This window comes from Mastigoproctus giganteus, chromosome 1 (genome assembly GCF_048544385.1).
Source record: "Mastigoproctus giganteus isolate SK-2022 chromosome 1, ASM4854438v1, whole genome shotgun sequence".
NCBI classification, from domain to species: domain Eukaryota; kingdom Metazoa; phylum Arthropoda; class Arachnida; order Uropygi; family Thelyphonidae; genus Mastigoproctus; species Mastigoproctus giganteus.
In genome coordinates, this window is record NC_143575.1 from 73,565,756 (window position 1) to 73,579,851 (window position 14,096).

The 14,096-nt window shown below is 33.9% G+C and overlaps 1 protein-coding gene across 1 annotated transcript in view; it reads left to right on the top strand.

Moving 5' to 3' along the window:
* The first annotated feature begins 2,311 nt into the window (after nucleotides 1–2,311).
* The window catches only part of LOC150090888 (poly(rC)-binding protein 3-like), a 646,900-nt gene continuing 635,115 nt past the window's right edge, over nucleotides 2,312–14,096 (top strand). Inside the window, 2 exon segments of the mRNA XM_090373382.1 lie at nucleotides 2,312–2,649; nucleotides 13,107–13,150. The gene's annotated coding sequence lies outside the window, so the exon portion shown is untranslated.

Genomic DNA, 14,096 nt, shown 5'->3' on the forward strand with positions numbered 1-14,096 from the left:
TCACCGCCGTTTCCAATCCACGTGGCTACAAAATATGATAGTGTTCTTGTATTCTGTACCTTACAAGTTCCTCTGGCTCTGTGTGACAGTCCTGTTGAAAATATAACTTTTATTATTATTCCATTCTATTCAAATGCTTGCGCTCTGGTATTTGTTTGGGTGCTTCAGAGCCTGAATGACAGCTATAGATCTGTTCAGAGGATGGCTTTGTAGCCTGCTTATTTTCATTTTAAAGTGGTAGTCCTTGTCATCATTTATGTATTCACCCTGAACAGTAAATACAGTATTTACATATTTACTATGCTTGAATTCTAGTTATCAAACTTCTCTATGCCTCTTCTTCATATTCTTAATAAAATTATACTCTCAGAATCTTTATTGTTTCATTAAGCGATGCCATATTTTGTATAAATTTTAATATATCATTTAAACTTTCTTACATGAATTTTACAACCTTAGTGCGCTGATGGATGAGAAATATATATACACTGAGTAGCTAGTTTATTAGTTACACCTACCTAATAGCGAGTAGTCTTCCCCCTCTTTAGGCCCTCAGTAGCGCGAATATAATCATCATCTTCGCCACACTGGATGGAAAGGACTGACTTCGAATCTCGTCAGGCTTTTTTTTTCATAAAGTGGCTGAGTTAGTCAGGCAAGGGTTACATGACTTTTCTCTCCCGGAAACTCAGGGTTTTCGTCCAGTAAACAGGCAAATCTACTAGAGAATACAAGCAGTTTACAGACACAATATGTATTCTAGTTTCATAGCCCTAGTTGCTTTGGGGCTCTTACCCCCCCCCCCATTTTTTGCTCCCTGAATTCGCCATGGCATGGATTCAACGAAATGACCCAATTGTACCACAGGGATGTTGATCTACATTGACTTACTTGCCTCCCATAGTTTTTGCAAATTGAATGGTTATGGATCGCTACTACGAAGAGTTCGTAGACTGTAAACAGAATGTAAACTGAAAGATCATGCCATTGCCGAACCATCGTTGGTTAGCTAGTAATGGTGCCATTTCAAGGTACTTTTGGTGACTGGAGAGGCCACCACAGTATGTTGAATTCAACTTTCATGTTCCTTGGATGAGTCCTAGCCTTGCGATATGGTGTGTTTTCCTGTTGGAAGAATCCATTCGCAGATGGATACATTGAAGCCATGAAGGGATGCGCCTGATCGAAAACAATTTCCAGATAGCATGTGACATAAAAATTATCAAAAGTTTGATTCATAGTTCCTGGCTGATTCTGGGCGTCTTTTCATTTCAGTTTTAACGTTATTACCAAATTTTAAAATTACAATCAGAAATGTGCTTTGTAATATTACAATCACAAATATACATTCACAATTATATAAATACTTAAAATAATACAGATATTAGCACTAGAATAAAAAAAACATAAAAAACATAACAGGAACAGACAGATACACAAGTTCGGTCCCGCACACCAAGATGATAACCGTTATTGGCAAACTGGAAGATAATACCATCACCGGAACCAACCTTGGTCAATGGTACCATTTAAAGGTACTGTATGTGAGAAATGGTTAACGCACAAAAAAAAAAAAAAAAATTGCAGAAACATTTAGTATCGTTATGGCTTTTCAGACTACACGTGCGTAGTTTAAGGATAAAGTGAGCACAATCTGAGATTCTCATCACGCGGTATAAGATTTCTAATATCAAATATCACTTTTTCTTTGTTAAGCAACGAATTAGAGCTTGTTTGTAACAATTTCTAGTGAAGAGATTTCGTTTTTAGTATTTTAAAATAGTATGTTAAGAATAAAAAGACTAGAACAAGCATCGGCAACCCTCGTCACGAGTGCCACCGAGTGACATCGGGATTTTCTGCGGCATGTAGATGGTATAATACTTATTCGGATTGCTTAATTTTTTCGTTCATGCACCTGTACATTGAAGATTTTGTTGTAGTTATAATGAATAAAAATGGCAGTCACAAGAATAATAGTTACCGGTTTCTTGTCTAGAAGAAACAAAAAGAAGGAAAAGCATGTTCATGTTCTCTTATTTTATCTCGTTTCAATTTGAATAAAGTTTTCGTTTTTGATTTCATGTATATCACATGAACGTATAATGATTTATTAATATGGACTGTTTTAAAATTTTAAAGTATGGTTAAAAACGTAATAACAACAAAAATAATTCGAATTACTTGGTCACAAAGCAATCAGAACTTAACCCTAGCTCTATTCACTGTTATCATCAGCATCATAGTTTCATCACGTGCTCTCATGAGGTGCGCGCACAGCGCGTTTCAGCTCATTCTCCTTTTCGCAGCGTAATGATACAGAACTCTAAAAAGTTGTATGCTTTTCACTGTTGAAAATCCCCTTTTTTAGTGCATTTGTTTTATCCAAGTATCGAGTAATTGAAGTTTCAGCTAAATAAAACAATTTAGCACAGCTCCCTTTTAATGAAATCCAACTGTTTCTCCTGAACTTGATGATTTCTGGTGGCGTGGCTTGGCGTGTAGGAATACAGCCTTGTTAGAGTGTCTAAGCTCCGGTATCGTCTCCTGCCCTTCCTTGTTTGAAACCCTGCTCTTCTCCTGTTAGATCCCCAAGATTTACCCTGGTCCTGCCAAAATCCCATCTAGCCCTTCTTGATCGTAATCAAGGTACGTTTTAATAACCTTCACCATTTTTTCCTTTCATATCTTCCCTGTACTTTTATTTTTTATTTAAACCTTCACTCTATGCCTGTGCTTGCCTGTATCTGTCTTACCTTTGCTACGTAGCCTTACCCAATGAATGGCCGATTCTTCATCTCACCCTCCCGCTCATCCTGCACCGGTCCTTCGGGCAGAGTATACGATAGCGTATCGTTCAGCAGCGTTATCTACTTCTTTCTTGCTTTCTCCACTTTTTATTACTTTAAGAGTCAAGTAACTTAAAACTGTGTTCAGATAGAAAACCCTTTCGCTATTGGATATATCAGATTTAAGAAATACATGTACCTGATGAGTGATGTACTAAGGGTGGGTGGGAAATGGCAGTGCATCTTGGCGACGCAGAAAAGAAGGACATTGCTAAATAAGAAAATGATGTTCGGTTTATAAGTATGGACACTCGAATATCACAATTTTGATATATTACCTACCTGGTGTCATTGCATTTTCTAAACCTGTGTTAGATAACCTAACAAATTATTATGACTTCTTGAAGCTGTGTTGCAGATGTAGAGAATTTAATTTTAAAAAAATAATAAATGTGTAGTTTTAGGCATACATATCTAAATGTATATATTCAGCCTAGTAATATGTTAAAGTAGTTTTAAGAATAGTATAATTGGCGAAAAATTGTGGCCTTTTTTTTTTTTTTTTTTTCCCTGTCGGTGTTTGACAACTCAGCTGAATTCCAGATTATGGGTACACCTTGTCACCGCGTTGCGGGTATGGCCAAATTCGGGACGGATTGAAGTAAAAGAAGTGTGGATTTTTTAATAGACTTTCATTTTTGACTATTAAAAAAAGGTTAGGCTAGTTTACGCCAATAATTCTGGACGGGTTTAAGCAAAAGAAGCCACTTTCTTCGAAGGTGTACCTATAATCTGGAGTTTTACCGATAACTCTGTTTTAATATTGTAGTTTGTGATAATTTATTTATGTTTTTATTAATATTATTATTATTCTGTTAAGTGTTATTTCCTTGAGAGAGGACAGGAGAATTTCTGTTTAAATTATTTAAATATTTCATCTTAATTTTAGTTCACTTTCGTGTATATCAGTTACAGTATATTGTTGTTGTGAAGTTCCCCCGTTTTTTTATTATGTCATGTTCAGTTCAAAAAATTTCTTAAAAACTCTGAATTCTTTATTATATGTACTTCTTCATATAATTTTCATATAATTAAATTAATATTCAGTTCTTGTTATTACTGGATATATTTGAATTCGTGTATATTCAAAGATTGTGTTATTTTTTTTGACTGCCTTATTTTTGGGAACTTCAAGAAATTATAATTCCTTCAGCCATCTATGTAGGTGAATATGTCTGTTTTAAGGTTGGGCTTAAAGAAATTAGTGAAATCATGTGCATGAACAGTTTATGAATAGGATCATATAACTTAAATGAAAGAGAGAAAGAAAAGGTATGTAGGGGAGATGGTAGAGAGAAAATGAATATATAGAGGAAAAATAGATATGCAGGAGGAGAGAGAGAGAGAGAGAGAGAGAGAGAGTGAGTATAACAAGTCTGTTTAGAAGTTCTGTTAAATATAGTGTACTGTGATTTAATACTCTGTATTGTTGATTTAATTTTGTAGACTGTTTTGAATAAATGCTTTGTTATAAAAAAATTACTGTGGAATACTAAAATTTAATTTAATATTCCACATTCTCATTTTTTTTCTTATTTTCCAGACCAGATAATTCTCTTCTGAACCTTTTTTATCATAAATTATGACTTTCATCTTCATTACAAAACACTGTATTTTTATGACTTTAAGGTGCCAGTACTGCAATGCCCATCAACTTGTTAGCATAAATATTCAAATTTATTCAGATACAATGGGCACATTTTTTTCCAAAAATCCTGATGTTAGAACTGTACTTTGAAATGCCACTGTGCAAAACCTATCATGTGAAATAGGAGAAAAATTTGTGTGATCATTAAAAAAAAAAAAAAAAAAAACTGGCAGTAGCAATGTGTACATATAATAATTTGTGTATCACCACTGATAGAAGAAGGTTGCTGTTACATCATTCAAAAAAGGAAGAGGCTGAGTGAAAATTTTCTTTTAATGCATATTTTATTTTGGGGCTATGTCATTTGGATATGTATGGCAATTTTTTATAATATATTGGGCATTAACTATATATTTTTAGTACATTTTTAATAGTATTTATTCATTTGACTAATGTGCATTCTTTTGTTAAAGCGGTTTTAAGAAAGTAGCTTTTATGAAAAATCTTTTGTTTCATAAAAGGTTTTCATAAACACTTTGTATATTTTATAATTCCATAACTTCTTTTAATTAAAATAGGCTTTGTGTTGGGTGTTATTGAATTCTTATTTCAGATTATGATTAATGTATACAGCAAAATGCAGAAACAACTGTGAAGTGAATTTATAAATTTATCAGTTGTATTTATATTTATCCTTATTTGGTTTAGTACTCTGAAGAGTTTCAGTTTGACTACTAATGATAGCTGAATGCAAAACATGTTTTTCTGCAACAGTGCATTTTCAGCTTCAAGGCATCATCACACAACACATGCTTTGAACCCCAGAGAGAAGCTAGACTACACATTTCAAAATGCGAAGCACTTCACCCAGTATTCACTCATCTCCCAAATGGAATATCTTCTTCCACACAGCTACATCAGTTATAGATATAGGAAAATCTATATAACAGACAATAACTAAAAGCTGGCTTGGGCAACTTTAAATCAACTTTAAATTTTTATGATCTCTCTGTAGACTAAGAGCTACAGATTAAATGTTTATTAATCAAACATACCCAACAAAAATATATCTTTCAGGATCATAATACAGAAATTTTCCACCTCGCATGAGAAAATGTTGCCTAAGCCAACTTAAATTCTGCTCTTCTCACACACAGAATGTCTCTTGAAGTAGTTGCCTCCCCAAACTGCTCTATGCCATCACTTAAAAGTTCTAATTTGAACCAGAACAAAAATATACTTATAAATATATATGTAAAAATCCCTTATTGGTAAGCAAAAATAAATGTATTGATTAATGAAAAATTTGCAATTGAATTTTCTTGACAATCATATTTCTGTTGGAAGAATCATCTACTCTGAAGTTAGTCAACTACCTTTGCATATACTTGGGAGCAAGGTCAAAGTCAAATCTCATCATCATATGATAGTCAGATGGACTACTAATAATCTCACCTAATTGTTTTACCACCTAATTAGTATACTATTCCATTTGCTGCTGCCGTTATGCAGTACCTTGCGTTTACGAAGGTTAAACCTGATTTGCTTCTTCTCAGCCAAATGATTCAAGGAAGCAAGCTTATACAGTATCAGCTTAAAAATAAAAAACACAACTACCCCACCTCATTCATCTATCCCCTCTAACAATATGTCTGATTGATTCAAACTACGGACTTCCACAACACCAGATGGTCATTTGTTCAAACAGTCAGTTACTCTCTGGCTGGAAGCAAATTTTCCTGTCCTGCCTCCACCCTTTTTCAATTTAAGTTTGTTAGTTAGTTAGTTATTTGGTTTTTAGGAGCATTAGCAACCAAGGCCATATTGCTCCGGGGATATGCGGTGGTCATTCCCTGACCTTTCCGCATCCTCCGTATTTGGTGGTGACGGGCTCGAACCCCGGTCTAATCAAGAAGCGTGTGCTACGCACTGCTGCTCCTTCCCACCTGGCTACGGAGGCGCATTTAAGTTTGTCTCCTTGTGTGCCTTGTCTGAGAAAGAGTTAAAATACCATTATCAAGTTTACTCAATCCGTTTACAGTAAACATTTCAATCAGATCTCCTTGTAATTGCCTAGTCTCTGAGCATGGCAATTTGCAGAACCAAAGTCTTTTATGGTAAGGGTACCTCTTTGTGATCTTAACTAATCTGGTTGCCCTTCTCTGCACCTATTCTAAGTGATCCACATCTTCCTTAAAATGAAGCTTCCACACCAGTATGCAGGAATCAAGATATGGCCTAACCATTGCCTAATGCAATGTCATAATCACCTCCGTCCTTCTAGCAAATTTCGTGTATATAATTGATAGAACTCTATGAACTGTTCTAGTAGCTTCTCTGCACTGTCCAGAGAATTTCATATCAGACTGTACAATTACCCCTAGGTCTCTTTCATTGTCCACTACCAGCTAATTGTTTTACCACCTAATTAGTATACTATTCCATTTGCTGCTGCCGTTATGCAGTACCTTGCGTTTACGAAGGTTAAACCTGATTTGCTTCTTCTCAGCCAAACTGCTTAATTTATATAGATCATGCTGCTGTAGCATGCTTTGATTCATTAACCATACTACCAACATTTGTACCATCTGCAACTTAGGCAGCAAGTTTTGTATGCCTTGATCAATGTCATTAATAAATACTTTAAAAGACCCAACACTGAACCCTGAAGGACTCCAATAATAACATTCATCCAAGAAGAGCAATGCCCATTAACAACCACCCTCTGTCATCTGCCACTCAACCATCCCATTATTTACAGCAGTAATTTGCTTCTAGTGAAAAGTGTCAAATGTTTTGCTGAAATCATATATGATGTCAAAATTGTTTACATTTGTTATTGCATCCTAGCATCTAGTCAGATTGGTCAGACAAGATCTTCCCCTTAAGCCCATGCTTTGATTTCTGTAGAATTCCATTCCTATTAAGATGATCCTGCAATGCTTTTATAACCACTGACTCTATTATTTTCCGTGGAACAGAAGTCAAGCTTACAGGTGTGTAATTGCCCATGTCTCCATTTGACCCTCCTTTTGAAGAGACACATTTACACACCTCCAATTTATAGGACTCACTCCTGAATCCAAGGATGGTCTCATAATTAGCCAAGGGTTTGCTTACCTCTTTTTCTGTTTCTCTTAATATAACTGGATATATCCCATATGCCTTATTTACTTTTAGTTTCAGCAATTTCTCTTCCACTTTTCTGTTTCTCAGTTAACAAAATCATTTATCTCTCAGCTATAACTTATGTACTTCTGGTGTTCCCATCACGAAAAACTTAATGTGTGAATATAGTTGCAAAAAATTTATTTTGTTTGTCAGCAACCCAAACAGGATCATCAGTAATTATGCCATTCTTATCTAGTTGCCAGTGTTAATCCCTTTCCTTCTGGTGTTAACATAAGCAAAGAATTCATTGCTACTTTTCTTTGCATTCTTAGATAAGGACTTCCCATAATCTGCCTTAGCTCACCTTAACCTGCTTAGTGACCTGATTGCAGGCTAGTTTGTACTTTCTGTAGGATTTTACATCCCTTGCTAATTTATAACCATCGCACACATTTTTCTCCTCTCTCATCAGTTCATCTGACATTCATTTATTTCTAAACAGTGAACTGTCTCTCTTGGTATAAAAAGCTTAGTAGCTTCTAGGATAACTTTCCTGGATGCTCCTATTTAGAACTTACAGGTTATAACATTTATTAGTTGGTTCCGTTGAAACGAATTTATAAACAGACTACTGTATAGCTAACTTTGCAAAAATCCTTTTCCTTAGCCTTTACAGTACTTATATCTTTAAGTAGATCTCACATCTATATATTATGATCCCTGCCACCTGGTGATTTCTTTATCTGTATATTCTTTGTGTATATTGAGTTAATCCTGATAATTAAATTAAGAGTATTGTTTTCTCTTTTTGCCCCTCTAACATGCTGCTGTAGAAACAGTCATACAATAAATCCAGAAAATTTCTGCTTCTGTGTGAGTGACCGACCCACAAGTTCCATTCAATATCTAACAAGTTGTCTCTCATTATAAGACATTTTGATCTACTGACCCACACTACCTGCCTGTGCAGTTGTTCATTATACTCATCAGAGTCATTTGGCCTACAGCAGACTCATACTCACATTTTAGTTTTTCCAGTACTTATGTCACACCAAACTGACTCAACATATTTCTCAATATCCAAACCCTTTGTATCCACCATTGAATTCTTCATTCAGGGAGTAAGTAAGCCCATTAGCATTAGTTGAGGCATATGATGCAAGAAAGCAAGCTTTTACAGCATCAGCCAAAAAGAACCCTTCCCATTTCACCCATCTGGTCACTCCAAATGTTTCTATGACATATCATTAATAGTTTTGTTGTTTTCCAATAATGGAAAATGAAAGCTGCTGCTGTTCTTAAGTTGTGGTTCCTGCAAATCAGTTGTAGTTGGGAGCATTTAATGCAATTTTACAGTTGAAGAACCAAGTGGTCCAATTCTTGTAATTTTAGGTTTAGTTCATTAAGATGTGCATTTATATCTGCCCAGTAAAGCTAGATACTGGTCAGCTCAAATGGTTTGGCTGAACTTGCCCTGCACTTAAAATTTACCATTTGTGAGGGGTGGAGCTAAGAATCAGGTGGCTTGAAAACCCTATTATTGGTTTAATGCATACCACAAGTTCAGTGAAATGTAGCAGTCCTTTAATGCTCAGAAGACTGAAAAATGTTGACTCTTTATTTACGTGGCCCCAAAGTGTGCTGTAACTAATGATTTAGATTTTGAGTCAGAGTTCTAAATGATTATATATAAATTCGTTCAATCCATATGGTCAATATGATTATGGGTTGTGTTATAAAATTTGGTTTTGTGTTTGTAAACTTCATGAGATTTGGATGGTATGACCATATAACTGTCCTATATATTTTTTAATTTTTTGATAATTTTAGTCAAAATAATACTAATACTAATAAATTAATATTAATACTAATAATAATCTCTGACAGATGCTTCAAAAATTGTAGCAGAATGGGCACATATTGCATTTTATGCATAGTTTAATTTAATAAAAAATTTTAAATTGCGTATTCTGTAATATCATTTATTTATTTTAAATTATAATAAATACAGTTAGAAATGTATACACATTTGAATGTAAACATTTTTTAAATGTTATAATGTATCTACTCCACTGTGTTACTGTTCGTAATTATGATTATTTTAATTATTTTGGGTCAAGCATGTTCTTAATTCTTAAATGAAAGTTATCTACTACAATTAATTATTTCCAATGTCACTAAAGCTGATATTAAAAATTGATTTTTCCAAACCAGATGTTTTTTATTCATTTGGTGCGCCAATACATGCTGGAGGATAGTGTATATCCATACTTTTATCATACAATATTTTTTTTAATATTCTTTCATCACTTTTTGTCTTATAGATAAGAAATAACTTATGTGGTACTTTTTCCTCCACATGATACCACCAGTGTTGATCAGAGGGGTGCCTCCCTTTAATCAACATTGGTGGTAGTATGGGAGGAAATAAATGCACATTGATGTTAAGGTAGTTTGGCTTATTCAACAACCCCTCCTTAAATTTACATAAGCTGTCTAGTTCTCCACAGGAAAGTTATAAATAATATGTGGTGGTTTATTCCAGTAGTTAATAGCACTGTGGCTAAATGAGAATTTTCTTGTATCCAGTCTACAAAAAGTCCTTGCTTAATTCGAGTACATATCCTCTAGGTTGTGCCACCTGGAAAAAAAAAAAGCAAAAAAAATAGGTGTCCCCGTTATTATTTGATTTATTCAAGATACCTTTCAAAGCCTTAAATATACTTTACTCAATTAAGTTTATTTGTTTCTCTATGAATTTTACATAGGTTGAGGCTTTTTGCACTAATATTTTATTAGTTTAAGAAGTGCATCTCTTGGCATTCCTCATTGTGTAAATAGTCATAACTATGTTGTCTCTTATACTTCTGAGTACCTACCTGCTCACCAATGAGACTATAACACTTTGAAACAGTACCATCTGGGTAGTGGTACCCAAATTTGCCTTTAACGAGCAGGTAGTTGGTTGGTGGAACAGACTTCCATCCCTTGTTGTGGAAGTTGATAGCCTAAATAAATTTAAGGCTCAGCTGGACAGGTATTTCGAACGAACGGAGCAGGGTGAAGTGGAAGTTTTTTTTTTTTTGGTTGATGCTGCATAAGCTTGTTTTCTTACATCATATGCCTATGCTAATGCTAATACTTAGAATAAGTAAGCAGACTTCTCTAATGGGGAAGTGTTACTTATTCAAAGTATAAGGGAATGGCAACACATCAAGAAGGATTTGTTAATATGAAATGTTATAATAAGGATGCCAAACGTATAAGTTTCGGTTTGTCTTAAAATTCAGCTGTGTAGTAATGATGTAACTTCACTAAACAATTTTATAGTTCCCTTTGTTTATATTGATAATTAACAATGTTGCTCTTTGCTGCAGATCCACACCTGAAATGGGGATTCCACATCTGCATGCAGTACTCAAGATGTGGCCTAACCAAGGTTTCATATAATTAAATAATTACCTCTATATTCCTATTAGCATAATTCCAGATAAAGCACCATGTGTTCTCCTAGCAGCCTATCTGCACTGTTGAGAGAGAGCTTTGTGTTGGATTGTATAATTACTCCTAAAAATTTTTAACTGTGAACTGTATCAGGTTTGTTGCTTCCCAGTAATAAGATAACCTGGGATTACTGATACTCAAATGCAGAACCCAGCATTTTTATAATATTGTACTTTGATTGCCATTTTTCTGACATTTATATAAATTTATATAATGTCTTCTAGAAGCAGTAAACCTTGCTTATTATTGTTTACTGCTCTTACAACTTTTGTATCATTAACAAACTTTGACATCAAGTCTGTTATACCTCCATCAGTATCATTAATAATATCAGAAACAGTAAGGGATCATCCAGTACCAAACCCTATGGAGCATCATTTGAAATCCCAGTACACTTGGATTGGTAGCAGTTTTCAGCCTGCATAACACACAAATTGGCCCGAGTACACATACTTATGCAGACAATACACAATAGGGAGTATGGTCTGAGTCACAAGATGCATCTAAAGCCCAACAACAGAACAGCAATAACCATTATAACCACCCTTTGTCACCAATCACTTGATATTTTAATCAGCATAGTACCTTTCCATCAATACCTCATTATTCCAATCTATACAACAGTCTCCCCTTGGGGCAGCACCAGAAATTTAAATATACTATATAAAATTATTCTTTGCATCAGTTTTGTTGTGAAAATCTCAGTTAGAAAGGTATGATTTCCCTCACATAAAACCATCTGTGTTTTTTGTGTTATTCCATTTCTACAAAGGTGATCCTGCAGTGCATCCTTAATCATAGATTCCATAAGTTTCCCTGTCACAGAAGTTAAATTTATGCATTGTAACTGCTCCAGTTACTCTGGGACTTTACCAGAGTTGCACTTATGACATATAGGGGTTTAGCAATCTTTCTGCTTCCTGGCTGATACTGTGCAAGCCTGTGTCCTTGCATTTTTTCACTATTAATACTTTGGCATTACAGTATAAATCTCATCAGCTGTCCTTATTCCTTTTTCACATTCAAGCATGATAATTTCTGTAGCAACCCATTTTCAGTCAGCATGCAGTTGTTTTCCAATTCCCATTAATACCATTGATTTTGATTAATTCCCAGTAATACTGTTGACCCTGAAAGAATGCTCACGTGTAAATATTGATGCAAAATATTTAGGGTCATCAATTTTGTTACCAAAGTATTGTGGATGAGTATTGTTCAATCCTTTTTCTTCTACTGTTCACATATGAAAATATTCTTTATTATTGCACTTCATCTCTTTGCCAACATCTTTCAAAATCTGCCTTACATTATTACCAGGGGTTGAAATGCAAAATTTTACAAAATGGAACACTCGATAATAAATATCATAATTTTTAATAAGATACATAAGATGAACTGCAAAGGTGTTCCATTCCATTCAGGTCCATTTTGAGCCCTGGTTATTACTGATTAATTTATAATTACTATAGTTCATTGTCTTGATAACTTATATTCATTACACCAGCTGTCTTTGCTAAATTCAACAACATAGTGCTTTAAAGATATAAAAAGCTGAGTATCTTCTAGAATTACATCTTCAAACATTTTGCATTTAGTATTTATATTTAAAAATCTCATTATGTTTGGCTGTTCTTTTGTGGGAACAGCCTATATCATTAAAGGCTAGAGAAGTATGTAAGGAAACTTATTTAAATATGACACAGCAGTTAATAAATTAAAATTTTTGGTGATGGAAACAAGGTTATGGCAAGAGTGACCCTAAGTGACTCTCCCATTTTCCAAGATACGTGCTGTGAAGTAGACATCTAGAGGAGGGTTTGGTAATCCATCCAGAGATAATCGCTGTGTATTAGCTATATTTTCATAATAAAAAATTTAATCTGTGTAGCTCAGTGTCACATTTAAATAAAAAAAAAAAAATAATTTTTGTTCACCTCCTGTGACTGACAGTACCTTTCAAAAAAGATAATCAACTAATGATTAATCAAATTAAATCATTTAAGCACTATTATACTTTACATGGAATTTTTATTATATTTATTACTTGGATGTAGGCAACAGGAGCACCTGACAAGAAAAACTTCTTGCATTTGCAGCAGTAAGTTTATTTTTATTTAGGGATATTTATTTAGTTTTTCTTTTTTATTTTTTTTGGATTTTACTGATGTTTATTTAGTTCATTATTTTAATTTTTTGAATGACAACTGCTGTTCAATGAACTATCTCTAATTCATGCTGGGTAGGTTCTACCTTTCATACTTAGTGTATAGTGTTTAATTGAACATGAGAAAAGAACATAATGTGGTTGTTTATGATGAATTACATTAAACATGAATAATGCTAATTAAATCACATGAATTGTTATTATTAGTTGAATTTATTTGTAAAAAGCATTATATTAAGTAAGTTAAACTCCCACACAACAGAACTACTTAATATTTGGCAATATTTTTGGATTCATCTCTTCATCTGATTGTTGCCTATCTGCATTTTTCACATTTAAATTAACATAATGAAATTTCTTTCATTAGTCTTCAATAACTTAGTCCTCAGGCTCTCTGACAGGATTCAGTATGGAATCCAGAACCATTGTCAGTTAAGTGGTTCTATTGCATGGAGGTTTAATTTAATCAATTATTTTTTACACTTTCACACAGTAAAATTAACTTGATAAAAAACACTTCACTTGATTTAATTAATGTTATTTACATTTATGTAATTCAGTGTTTAATTTCTGTAATCATTATTTGCAAGAAAGTGTTTTCTTCCCACAGAGATTAAAAAGTTAAAACTTTTTCTCAAGAGATTAAAGGATGTGCTGAATAAGGTTAAACTGGCTTTCATACTGCTGTGGATTTTGATATAAATGTCAGTGGGTTAACATTATTCCCCTGATCAACTAATGTGTCCCAAAATAATTATGGTGATCCTTATATTCTTCTTCAAACCTTTCAGAAACTCTCAATCCCTAAAACATTGAGGAATAATCACTCCAAAAATTAATATTAATTAAGCTCATTTCTCTGTATGACATTTCCCAAAGT